The sequence below is a fragment of the Panthera leo genome, chromosome E3 (genome assembly GCF_018350215.1).
Source record: "Panthera leo isolate Ple1 chromosome E3, P.leo_Ple1_pat1.1, whole genome shotgun sequence".
NCBI classification, from domain to species: domain Eukaryota; kingdom Metazoa; phylum Chordata; class Mammalia; order Carnivora; family Felidae; genus Panthera; species Panthera leo.
In genome coordinates, this window is record NC_056694.1 from 25,023,124 (window position 1) to 25,037,223 (window position 14,100).

At 40.9% G+C, this 14,100-nt stretch overlaps 1 long non-coding RNA gene across 1 annotated transcript; it reads right to left on the minus strand.

The window, feature by feature from the left end:
* Positions 1 to 20: 20 nt before the first annotated feature.
* Positions 21 to 13,408, minus strand: LOC122210052. Its single transcript, XR_006197897.1, has 3 exons — positions 13,333 to 13,408; positions 2,141 to 2,275; positions 21 to 112 (listed from the first exon to the last, which is right to left on the minus strand). It is a non-coding gene; the product is annotated as an uncharacterized LOC122210052 (long non-coding RNA).
* Between the last annotated feature and the right edge of the window lie 692 nt (positions 13,409 to 14,100).

Sequence of the window (14,100 nt, forward strand, 5' to 3'; positions counted from 1 at the left end):
GTAGCTGAACTCACTTGTACTTGTTTTCTTCTGTAGTTTTTTTCAAATTTTCCCTGCAGCTGCCAGCTGATTCTTCTTTGCCGCCAGTTCACACTGTGTCATTTTAAGCTTCCTAAGATAGGAAAAATATATACATAGTCCAGGAGCCAAGGTCCAGAAATTCTGCCTTTTTACCTCCCAGCACTCTTGAAGGCAAATATCCCTTTCCCCATCTCTCCCGTAAATGCACAGACTGACAACACAATCAGAGAAATGAACACCCCATTTAAGTTAAAGAAAATTCAACGTCTGTCTGCTGCCATGTCTTTGCTATCAGAACTGTCTTTCTAGTTCTCTGCTTCTACTCCTTCATCATAAAGTCATCAAATAACGTTGCACTCTGTGCCTTCCAAGAGTTGGTCTTTTGTTTGAGATGGTGAAGCCTCATTTCAGCAATGTCACAAACTATGACCAACTGTACCCATTAGGATGAAGCAAGAGATCATCACTAGTCTTACACCTCCATGTGGAGCCCTGATTCTCAGTCCAAAAGTTGTACCCTGACACAATCACCCTGAAAGAGACCTTCCAGGATATGGCTTCACCAGCATTGCAGCTCACTCCCTGACATTGCTAGGGGTTAGGAGTACAACCCCTGCCTCCACCTTCATATATCTTGGTGGAGGAAAAGGCCAATCTTAGAGCAGCAACGTCTCCTGAAGTATAACCTAATATGAACTGTCATATAGTCTGGGTTTATATATAGTCTGTTTTCTGGAGAGGAAACAGATTTCAGATGGAAAACTATCAACTTCATACAGTCAATCTACTTTAACAAGACTGATTCCATTGATAGTGAAGACAGCAAAGGGAAATGCCTTAAAAGGCTGGTTTGCCGTGTTACCATCAGACTATTTTGTTTGTGTAGTTGATTTAAAGGGTTTCTACTTGGCACTTGATGTACTCAAGAATCACATGCAAAACTGAAAGTCTCTTAGAAACTGACACAAAAGCCCTAGACAGAGAAAGGCACATGCATTTCCTTCTGGCCTCTGAGGCAGTCCTTCAGCAAATGCTTTCTGGAGTGGTTGTAATATAGTGGCTCTGTTGTAAGGGAGTGAAGGAAGAAAGGTGGTCAGGGCTCTGTACCCACTCCCAAAAAGAGCTTACAAATTAATAAAAACAAGATGCCAATGAGACAGAGCATCCCTCACCTCAGGTGTGGGAAGGAATAACACACAGCCGAGTCTCCAGGGAAGAGAACGAAGAGCTCATTTCCCATTATGAATGAGGGACTCTAAAGGCCCCGGTCTCTGCCTGAGAATGAATGGAAATACTGTACAAAGGAGGAAATATGTGAATGAATGAACCAAATTTCTATCAACCTCATGAAGACACACAAGACCAAGATAGAGAAGAAGGAAGCCCATGACAAAGCCAGCCTGGCAGTTGGAGCCAATCTCCCTAGGTTTCATCGATGATTTGGGAGGCTTACAAATGAACTGCATTGAAGCTGAACAACTTTAGGGGCATAGACTTAGAATGAAACACGACCTTATAGTTCAGGGTCGGCCAGCAAAGATGAGCCCTAGTGAAGCTGCAGGCTTTGGTCAAGACCCAGAGGAGTTACACTTAAAAATCAGGGGACAGGAAATAACTAGGCTTTCTTAGGGATTGGGCCTGTAGTGAACAATCTCACTGGCAGAATGGATGCAGGGATCCAGTACTGCTGGCGCCCCTACCCACTTTCCAGGAAGAAATTACTGTTGTTTCTGCAGCAAGATAATTCCATTTTTTCCCTCTACACTTTTGACCCATGTCTGGTCCTGAACACAAATGACCTAATTGATGACAAAACAACGTGATGGGATTGAAACCTATAGGACAATGTAGATGGATCCAGAGCAGATCCAGGTATCAATGTTATTAATGCTGGTACCTTCCCTCTTCTGCCCCAAATACATGACACAATGTGTGACAAGCACTCAGGACAGAAAGGAAAATGCAGGTTACAGAAAACAAGGTAGGAAGGAAAGGCACAATTCTACTGAATGCATTTGGCAAAAAGACTCTGGACCCAGTTCCAAAACAAGTATCTCTACTGGCTGCCACATTCATTCATACAACGGTACTTATGACAGTTATCACATGATCATCTTACTCTTCTGTAGCCACTTTTGTCCATAGAATTCTTCAAGGATGCCTGCTTTCTCCTTCAGCTGTTTGACTTTTGCTTCCTTGGTTGCTTTCACAGACCTCAACACATTACACTTGTCTTCCAGGGCCTTTTTATTTTCTGTAAAAAAAAAAAATGGGTTTTCTTTGTAAGTGTGTACATGACCTGAGTCTTGATTTTGGTGTGACAAAAAAAAGGGCAAGAACCATGACGGCAGGAAGCTATTCTTTCCCTTCCCAATGCAAAGTCATTGTCATCATATGGGGATTTCTCCCCAACAGACAATATACCTTCCAGTTGACAGTTACTGGACCTAAAGGCTCTTAGCTCTACATCATCAAATTCACCATTTGCATCTTTTGGTTAAGACATATATGAGAAAAGACTTTCAAGAAACAATGATTCCACAACAATTTGAGTGTACCTAACACAAAAGGATTGTACACCACAATAAACAAAGACCTTGAGGCATAAATATAACTAGAAGACAAAAATGGTGGAAAATAGTTCATGTACAACAGCTTATACATGGCTCTTAGTGGTGTGTGTATATATATATATATTCCTCTATTCTCATTGAAAATTCACTGTTCAGCATTAAGAGAGAAAGAGACCATGGGGCACCTGGGTGGCTCAGTCAGTTGAGCATCAGACTCTTGATTTTGGATCAGGTCATGATTCCAGGATCATGGGATCAAGACCTGTGTTGGCCTCCATGCTGAGTGTGGATCCTGCTTAAGATTCTCTTTCTCTCTGCCCCTTTCCCCTACTTGCATGCCCTCTCTAAAATTAAAAAAAATTAATAAAAAAGAATTAAAAAAATTTTTTTAAAGGGAAAGGATTATACACTTTGGCTAACACCCTTTATCTCTCAACTATATTTGGGGACTTTCTATCTTATAGGGCAGAGCTGAATGATGTGATAATTACCTAGTTGTGAAAATAAAAGATACTTCCTAGTCTTTGAAATAGCAAAACTCATCATGGTGCTCCTAGTGAAATTCCAGTGCACTGTTCAGAAAGAGGTTTGGTTCCCAGAGGCCCGGTCTTTACTGTGGTAAACAGCAAGCAAATATGCTGTGCTCACCCTACCCAATGAACAAAAAGCCTCCAAAGCCAAGTTACAGTAAAACTCAGCAGCCATCTCTTATCATTTCCTGATTCTTGACATTTCTTTCTCTGAGATTGCAAGGTAGCACGTGCAGTTTGAAGGGTGTCATTTAAAATTTCATTAAAGTGGGCACCTGGGTGGCTCAGGTGGTTAAGCGTCCAACTTCAGCTTATGTCGTGATCTCATGGTTTGTGAGTTCAAGCCCTGCCTTGGACTCTGTGCTGATAGTTCAGAGCCTGGAGCCTGTTTTGGATTCTGTGTTTCTGTCTCTCTGTGCTCCCTTCCCTGCTTGTGCTCTGTCTCTAGCTGTCTCTCAAAAAATAAATAAACGCCAATTTTTAAAAATATTTCATTAAAGTGCTCAGCTTCTTGATGTTCTCCTTCAACAAAATATGTTGAATGAGTAATAATAGTTCATTAATTTTACTTGTGTTTTTAGAACACAATCCAGGCAAAGAAGAGATTATTACCTTCAACTTAAGAGCTTCATCAGAGAGAAACTTAGTTTCTCTCTTAGTTTCCTGAAGACCTTTCCTTAATTCATTTTTCTATAAAACACGAAAAAAGATTCAGAATTCAAAAAAAAAAAAAAAACCATACTGCTAGATAAACCTATCTTCTAATGTGTGACTCCTTTCACAAATAAAGAGGTAGCTCTTTACATTTGTGAAGCTTGTCTTCAATTGGGACTGTTTATTGAACACATGAAATAGGTCAGTAGGATGAACTACCAGAGTGGAAATAACCGAAATGAAATCACAAAAAAATATTTGAAAGGGCAATGCTACCTTCTGTTTCCAAATGGATATTTCCTCAGCAAGTAAAGTTCTCTATTTTCTTTCTTAAAAAATATTGGTTTTCTCAGTTATTCACTGTAAACTAAACTAAAAGGAGATAAAACATTTTCTAAGGTTGTTACCAAACCAGTGACATCGAATAATCCCAGTGTATTAGCAACACAGACACATGATCTGACAGATGGGTGTAACTACCATTTTAGCTTTCCCAAAGCTATCCCAAAGCTATCCCAAAATTAAGTTTGCCATCAAAACAAATTATTAGTAAAGCTTGATTTCCCAAAGAAATCAAGTTTTAGCAAGATTTTAAACCTAAGAAAACCTTATTTCAATGAGATTCCTATTTAAAATATTGTCCAAAATGGAGAAACGCATAAAATATCTTCTCCTAATTTCTCTCGCATCTAGAATCACCCTTCTTGGAAAATTCAATCACTTTAAATACTTATGTCACCACCAGAGATGAAACAGAAAAATCAAATCCTATCAACTTACATTTCTCTCCTCCAATTATTAGGTACTTAAATAAGTCCCTGAAAATAAAGGAACAAAAACAAAACCATCATTCAGTCTTGGTTTGAGCCACTTACACCCCCAGGTGCTATTTGGAATTCCACACAAGGAAATCTCAAACTGCTGACTGATTGACTACCCAAAGGCCTTGGATGACTTCCTGCTGCTCACAGATTGCCTTTCATGAACCCGAGGCTGGGGGCCCTGGAGGACAAGGTCTTTGGAATCAAACATACGGGTACAATCTCAGCTTTAAACTTAGTGGCTGGAGGATCCGGATTAATGACAATTCGTAGAAGACGAACTTTTTTCATCCCAACATGAGAATGTTACCCTCCAACCTTACAGGAATATTATTCAACACACATGAAGCACCCAATTACAGGTGGATAACACATGTAAGCTCTAGAACAGACTCCTCTAATAGGGATTAATTCTCTCATCTGGCCCCAAAATGCAAACTTCTGTTGGCCCATTGTGAGAGCTCTCATGCCCTGAGTTCACTCTTCTCACCGCTACCACTACTGCATTCACAGTGATGAACACCAGGCTTTGAGGGCTTGCTGAATGTCAGGCAGCCACCCTGGCTCTCAACAGCACCAAGGAAACACCACATTCTATGGAGCCCATACAGAATACATTGCCCCCATTTGCATCATATTCACTTCTCATTCTTCCCTGGCATTAACAGCTCCCTCCACCTCAGACTCAAAACCTTGGTTTAAACTCCCTTGTGAAACACACCCTGCCTGGCAATATCTGGCTTCTTCTCTAAGCTTAAGCCACTTGATAGACTCAAAGAGTGTTTTTTCATCTTCACATTTCACCAAGAGCCAGATCATGGCAAAGTACTAACTCCAAACTTCAGCCTTGTTTACTAACCATTTCTATGTAAAATTACACTCATTTCATTCCCTCTACTCTGGTGATGTGTTCCTCCTCCTGATCTCTTATATTAAGGGATGGTTAACTCCCTCCACATTGTCACTTAGGCTCCAAACAGGAAAGAGAAAGATTTTTTAAGAGTTAACAAGTCATTTAGACATCAAAAGTCACCATATTTATCCCTAGTTGAATTAAAATGCACATCAAGTGGTGCCTACGTGGCTCAGTTGGCCGAGTGTCCCAACTTTGGCTCAGGTCATGGTCTCGCGGTTCGTGGGTTCTACCCTCACATTGGGCTCTGTGGTGACAGCTGGGATCCTGGAGCCCACTTCAGACTCTGTGTCTCCCTCTCTCTGTCCCTCCCCCGCTTGCACTCTCTCTCGCTCAAAATAAACATTAAAAAAACCCACATCAAACACTAGTACTGAGAAAATATCACGAAGAAACTAAAGCTTAAATTCTTACCTCGATTTTCTCAAGGCTCTAAGAGAGGAAAAACCAAATTAAGTTTGCCATCAAAACAAATTATTAGTAAAAACCTATAATTCCTGGTAAATACCAAAACAGTAATCCAATGAAATTACAATAATCATTTTATTTTGCATAATGAACTCACAGGATTAAAAACTTAAAAAAGTTAGAATTTCCTGTTTAATTCATGATACTTCACAATTTCTGTTAAAGAGTACAATATAAATAGCTTATTTTTGACCCAAAAATCTGTTTACATTAAATGAACATTCAACCTATTCAATTTTGACAATTGATAATACATTTAAAAAATGCACTAAATGGTCATTTCCCTGGTCTTTTTTTTTAACCTGGTATCCACACTGAAGTTTGGAACTAGGATTATTTTTAAATCCTGAAATAAAGAAAGAAGGAACTGGGGTGCCTGGGTGGCTCAGTTGGTTAAGCGGCTGACTTCAGCTCAGGTCATGATCTCGTGGTCCATGAGTTCAGGCCCATGTCGGGTTCTGTACTGACAGCTCGGAGCCTGGAGCCTGTTTTGGATTCTGTGTCTCCCTCTCTCTGACCCTCCCCCATTCATGCTCTGTCTCTCTCTGTCTCAAAAATAAAGAAGCGTTTAAAAAAAAAAAAGGGAGGGAGATGAGGGATGGGGGAGGGAGGGAGATGAGGGATGGGGGAGGGAGGGAGAGAAGGAATGAAGGTAGGAAGGAAGGCAGGCAGGATGAGCAAAACCTTTGTGTTAACATATGCCTCTTTTATTCTCTAAAAAGCTCTTCTTAAATCTTACACGGAGTTGGATGTTTGCTGAATTCACACACAGAGCACATCAGATGCCATGATTTTTTCCAGACTACCATCAGTTAAATAAAAGCCATCAAATGAGAAAAAAGAATAAAATATGCATAGAGCTAAAGCACAAACAACAGAAATGACAGCTAATATTTCTTTTAAAAAAATATTATTGTCAAATTGGCTTCCATACAAGACCCAGTGTTCATCCCAAAAAATGCCCTCCTCAATGCCCATCACCCACTTTCCCCTCTCCCCCACCCATCAACCCTCAGTATGTTCTGTGTATTCAAGAGTCTCTTATGGTTTGCCTCCTTCCCTCTCTGTAACTTTTTCCCCTTCCCCTCCCCCATGGTCTTCTGGCAAGTTTCTCAAGATCTCACATATGAGTGAAAACATATGATATCTGTCTTTCTCTGACTGACTTATTTCACTTAGCATAATACCCTCCAGTTCCATCCATGTTGCTGCAAATGGCCAGATTTCATTCTTTCTCATTGCCAAGTAGTATTAGTATTCCATTGTATATATAAACCACATCTTCTTTATCCATTCATTAATTGATGGACATTTAGGCTTTTTCCATAATTTGGCTGTTGTTGAAAGTGCTGCTATAAACATTAGGTACATGTGCCCCTATGCATCAGCACTCCTGTATCCCTTGGGTAAATTCCTAGCAGTGCTATTGCTGGGTCATAGGGTAGGTCTATTTTTAATTTTTTGAGGAAACTTCACACTGTTTTCCAGAGTAGCTGCACCAGTTTGCATTCCCACCAACAGTGCAAGAGGGTTCCAGTTTCTCCACATCCTCGCTAGCATCTATAGTCTCCTGATTTGTTCATTTTAGCCACTCTGACCAGCATAAGACAATATCTCAGTGTGGTTTTGATTTGTATTTCCCTGATTATGAGTGATGTGGAGCATTTTTTCATGTGTCAGTTGGCCATCTGGATGTCTTCTTTGGCAAAGTGTCTATTCATGTCTTCTGCCCATTTCTTCACTGGGTTATTTGTTTTTTGGGTGTTAAGTTTGGTAAGTTCTTTATGGGTTTTGGATTCTAACCCTTTTTCTGATATGTCATTTGTAAATATCTTCTCCCATTCCATTGGTTGCCTTTTAGTTTTGTTGACTGTTCCCTTTGCAGTGCAGAAGATTTTTATCTTGATGAGGTCCCAATAGTTCATTTTTGCTTTTAATTCCCTTGCCTTTGGAGATGTGTCAAGTAAGAAATTGCTGTGGCTGAGGTCAAAGAGATTTTTTCCTGCTTTTTCCTCTAGGGTTTTGATGGTTTCCTGTCTCACATTTAGGTATTTCATCCATGTTGAGTTTATTTTTGTGTATGGTGTAAGAAAGTGGTCCAGTTTCATTTTTCTGCATGTTGCTATCTAGTCTCATAACTAGGTTCTCAAAGACAATGGTCATGACCAGGTGCAGATAGGAAATACACGACAGGTTAGTTATTGCAAAACTCAGAAATGAGGTAGGGAAAGAAAGCTGAACTGATCTATGAGATGCAGCCCAAGTAGAGGAGGAAAATTCTAATAAAGACGACCAAGAAATTTCCTCCTTTGTGGTCTGAAAAGAAACAGAATAGAATCTATTTTGACTAGAGGTATTCATGGGGGGATGAGTCTGCCTCAATACAAGGGTTGTTCCTGACTACTGAGGCTTTCCAGATCCAGCTCTACGAATCTGGTGCCTGTCAATCAAAAGAAGTCTACTTACTTCTATGCTTATTCCCTGTCTCTCTCCCCTGGGGGTACAGTTTTTGATGTTTTAAAAAATGTTTATATATTTTGAGAGAAAGAGGGACCATGCACGTTGGAGAGGGGCAGAGAGAGAGGGAGATAAAGAGTCCCAAGCAGTCTCTGAGATGTCAGTGAAAAGCCCAATGGAACTCAATCTCACAAACCATGAGATCATGACGTGAGCCAAAATTAAGAGTCACACACTTAACACACTGAGCTACCTAGGTGCCCCACAGGTTTGCTCTTTCATGAGTAAGTTAAACATTCACACTGGAATCCACATCTTCATATTCGGACAATCCTAAGGACATTCAGAAACTTTTTGCTTTGGGTAAATCAACGCTCAGTACATAATTGGCTAAAGAAAGGACAAATCCTGCACTTCCTGATAATATCACTCCTAGGTATTTTCCTATTGTAAATGTCCCAGCAAGATTCAGCTAGTTTCTGCTGGGCTTCTCAGAGCTCCCTGGGGGCAGCCTCCAAAACCAGAAAGAATGGGATGATCAGAAGTTCTTAAAAGTCAACAAACCAGGAAGCACAGAGCACAAAGGACATTTCGCTTTTTAACCCTTTAGTACAAACACTAATGCTTCAGAAACACTGTTCCCAGGGCTACCAAACTTCACAAATATAAACAATGTGCTGATAGGAAAACAAATTACATCTAAGATGGACCCTAAACGCACAAGGCTTGAAGCAGGATCTTGACAGGGCTTCCAAGAGCCAATCTAATACCCATGGTTCCTATTAAAGAAGAGTTTCTGACCTTTTTGAAAACAATTTTAATGAGATATAATTCAAACATCATATAAGCCCCTATTTAAGACTAAGATCTCAGTGGCTTTTAGTGTCTTTATAAATCCTTCCTTTTTGACACTGTAAACATACTGTTTTCAGGTTTCCATCCTGTCAGTGCTGATCTTTTTGGACCAAGGAGCACAGACAGGACCCAGAAATGGATGTGGACAGTTGTGGCCACAACTACTTTAAGCTGGTGGAGAAATCTGTCCTGTGGTCCTCAGTCTTCAGGAAGAATTGAAGTCCTTCTGAAGTTCCCATCAAGAACCCCATGAAAAAATAGTTGTTTAACCACAGTGTGAATGAACTTTATAGGAAGGAAGAATGGAAAAATCCACTGATGTTCCATGTTTACTCACATTTGTGTTTGAGTAACTGGGACACCAGAGCATGAGTAGACAGACAAACAGCCTCTACATCTTCATGTCCTGGTCATTTCAGGGGGCGCTGGGGCACCAGGGAGGATGTAGGGGTAGGAATGGGGGCGGGGTGGTAATTGGGGTTGGGGGTGGTATTTAAGAAAGGGTGGAATTGGGGAAGGGGTGTGTCAGGAGAAGAAGGGACTCAGGGACAGTACCCGCATCAGATCAAGTACTAGAGTGGAGGGAGGGGGGTTTAGACAGGTTAGTTGGTCAGCAGGTCGACAAATCACTAGGTGAGCAGGACACAAGTAGTAGGTGGAGCAGAGGAGGATCCATCTATCTTCAAACCTTCAACTGTCTGCATGTTGCCTTAACAGCCTAGAACCTTTATACTCTCTCTCACCCAATCAGCTGCCTTCGCACCTGGTAGATCAAAACAGATACCCAGCATGACTTCTCACCTGGTGTACCACCACGTGCCATCCCAACAACAGTTGCTCTTTGGAACACTGGCAGACCTTTTAGTTTCTTGTCCCTCCCAACCCAGGTCCCTGTCCTCTCTTCTGGGAGCTCTCTCCTTCCGTTCAGAACTCCAATGAAATACATAAGCAGAGTGAAAGTTGTCAACCCTCTCTAAATAGCTCAAAGCAGACAGAACATCCATAAAACACAGATCTTGATAGGAACCATCTGAACCCCACAGCTATATCCATATATATGTCCACATCTACATATAACACCGTGGAGGATACATTAACTTTAGGCACATAGGATTCTGTAACAAAAATTCACTCTACTTATTTTGGCCATAGGGAAATTTCAATAAATTCCAGAGGAATGAAATACACAGAGCATCTTTTGGTAATATAATGTGCTAGATATCACTGTTAAAATGCTCACTAGAAATACCCATATGTTTAGTAATTGAGAAGGACCTCTATAAATATGAATAAAGAAATCCCAAAGAAGAAGAGTTATATTTGACTGAATGATATAAGCATAATAAAATTGTAATCAAACATGTCTCCAGACCTGGAATATCCTGAAATATTGGTGTGAGAAAACTGTCTGGTCCCCACATCATCTCTAATTGACCTAGACATTTTAATACCTCAAATAGTGGTCGATCTGTCACTTATCAATGTGAACCTCCTACCCATTAGGTTGGACTTTACATTATGAACCCCACGGGGGGAATAATCCAAGCTGACTCTCGTGGGGTCTCCTGAGATCTGCAGGAATGGGGACATTTTAAGAGAAATAGGTCATCAACTTCTCTCCTGGGGACCCTGGGACAATACCCAGATTGTTGGCAGCACCAGATGCTCTGGGCAGGGAGGGCCTAGCAGGTGGCAAGGGTCACCCCAATTATAACTGGAGCAGGGATCAGGGAAAGAAGGAGCAGTGAACAGAGATTGGGGGCCTCTAACAAATTAGATCATTCATGGAGGTGAGTGAGGTAGTGTTCCTAAAGCCAGTGTCAGCTTCCCATTGGGGGAGTCCTTTGTGGCCTCTGGGGGCAAGGCCAAGAGCCTAGAGCTTGAAATACAGCTATGCTGCTTACCAGCTGTGTAACCCTGGGCTGGTCTCCTTCAGTACAATGGTTTCTTTTCATGTCCATGCCTGTGTCCGTAACTGCTGAGGACAAGAGGAACCCATGTCCTGAGCACCTGTTCACATTAACATCACCATCTCCTTGTGATGCAGGATCATCGAGCCCAATGGTCATGAATGAATTCTTGTGATGTTTTATGGTGCAAACAGGTGTTTTAATTATAGCATGAGGACAGGACCAGTTGGCAGAAAGAGCTGCACTGGGAAGGTGAGGAGTGATTGATTGTATACTTTTAAATTTGGTTAGGTTAGAGATAACCTAAGTCTCTAAAGGGATCTGTGTATGTTAAAGACGACTCATGGGATCCTGGAGGTCTGGCTGTCGTGAAGACAGGGTTGCTTTCAGTCTCTAGCAAAACATCAACATTAAGGCAGCCATGAGTGCCTTGAGCAGGGTCACACTCTGCATGTCTCAAGTATTTATTAGTGGGCTGAAAATTGTGAGAAAATTTAACTTTGAGTATGATTCTCTTACCTTTGTTCTCCTCATTTTCCACCCTGAACAATTTTTTAAGTTTCTTTATTTTGGGAGACAGAGTGAGCAAGGGAGCGGCAGAGAGGGAAAGAGAGAGAATCCCAAGCACCATCTACTCTCATATTGCTAAGCCCGATGTGGGGTTGAACTCACAAACCATGGGATCATGACCTGAGCTGAAATCAAGGGTCAGAGGCTTAACTGACTGAGAGACCCAGGCACCCCCTTCCCCCCTGAACAATTCTGACCCTTAAATCTTTAAGGTTGTTGAAGGTGGAAGGCCTCATCTTCTGTAGCATCTTCCTGCTAAATAGAGACCTAAAGATATCCCTACCTAATGACTCAACATTGATTAGTCAGGAATGTATAGCAGAGTTAGGAAAAGTGGAGGCAGTGAAATCCAATGTGGACATTAAAGAAGTATCTCTGTGGGTGGTAAGGACCATCTGTCAACATGAAGTTATTGTAGTAATGGAGTCTTGACACCAAGAAAACCTTGGGAAAGGCAACATATGGGGATTGGTATGGCTATAAGAATGAGAAGTCCAACAAAGAGACCCTTAATAGTTGACCACATTCCTCCTGTGAACCAGGAGCTTAATCAGTCCTTGAAAGAGAGGGAAGTATTTTGTAGAGCCTTAATTTGAATATACATGTCAGTTGGTAACCCTGTCATATTTGTGTGATAATCTGGCGTACATACAGAGCACTCTGCTTTAATGAAGCATAGGTGCCTCCTTGGGCTGTAGTCAGAATATCAAGGGCCATTCGGTTTTGGAGGGCCACTTTTTAAACTGAACTTGGTTTGTTTAAAGATCGCTAGTTTACGCTTGGCTAAAGCCTCTATTTGCAATTTCATATCAAAAGAGGTGGCCCCTGGGGCAAATATGGCTAAGGGATAAAACCATCAAGAAGCCCTCTTTGTTTGATGTCTAACTTTAACAATATCCTAATTATGAGTAATCAGCAGCAAGTGGGAAAAAACTTGTCTCAGAAGGTAAGGGCATCCCCAAGTGCATCATCCAATCCAGGCATAAGGGAAGTGGGCCATCCATTATCTCCACAAGCATAGTTAAGCAATGGACTGGGACACACACTGGTTTTATCATCACAGACATACAGAATTGGTCAAGGTGATGGCTGAGTTTACCATAGCAGGGGAATCGATCGCATTTTCCAGCTATTCAAATAATCATATGCCCATGGAGTCCTGTTTTTATCCCCATAGAATAACAAGCAAGAAGAATCTCTGTACGAGTTACTGTGGCAATTTCTCTGAAGTTTACCTCAAGTTGTCTAGCTTAGGCAAAACACATTCAAAGACAATTAGAACCAGAATTTAACACCTGCAAAGAAACATAATTTTCTCTCTAAAATCACCCTAATTCCAGAGATAGCCAAATCAAGACTAATTCATTTGAAAAACAAGTTCAGTTTTAACAAACTTGGACTAATTATTTACATGAGCTTAGCAAGAATAGTGACTGATCATATAGATCTTTACAAATTAACTTTGCTGGAATTTTTATAAAGAATCTTGATTGAACTTTTAGTAGCTGCTCTAGGCCAGAGTCCAAGCCAAATACTTGCCATCAGACATGCCTGCCGTACCTGTAGATGTAGTGAATTCCTCTTCTCAAGGTCACCCAAATATCCTGAGGTTCCTGCACCAGCCAGGAAGTGATATTCTTTACTCATCTGGTAAGGCTGCTGGGAAATCTGTAAGCAAGGTATCAGCAAGGTATCTGTAAGCAAAGTTTCATTTTTTAAAATGTTTATTTATTTTTGAGAGAAAGAGATAGGAGGGATGAGTCGGAGAGGGTCAGAGAGAGAGGGAAACAGAAGATCTTAGCAGGCTCTGTGCTGTCAGTGCAGAGTCTGATGTGGGGCTCCAGCTCACAAACTGTGAGATCATGACCTGGGCTGAAGTTGGACACTTAACTGACTGTGCCACCCCAGTGTCCCTTGGCTTATGTTTCATAAAACCAATGATAGTTCCTTAAAGCTGTATGGTCATATCTGAATTTATGTATGTCTCTCTGAAATATGAAATTCCAGTCAAAGTTTTGGTAAAATAATCACTATTTCCAATAGTGTGCTGTTACAAGGAGAAAAGATTTTTATTGACTTTATGCAAACAACTATAATAGCCTTGAAAGAAAGAGTATTCACTGAGAGCTTTTGAATTTCAGAAGGTTCAGCTAGTGAGGTAAGTTAGATGCTTCAATTTATTCACAAAATAATGTCTTACCATGTGTGTAAGTTATAGAGAATCATCTTAAAAGAAAGTTTTCCTTAATCTGGAAGAGCAAACATCAGAAAACAGTGTTTCAAACAAGATTCACAAAAACTATAATCATCTTCTTCAGTTCATTTAGT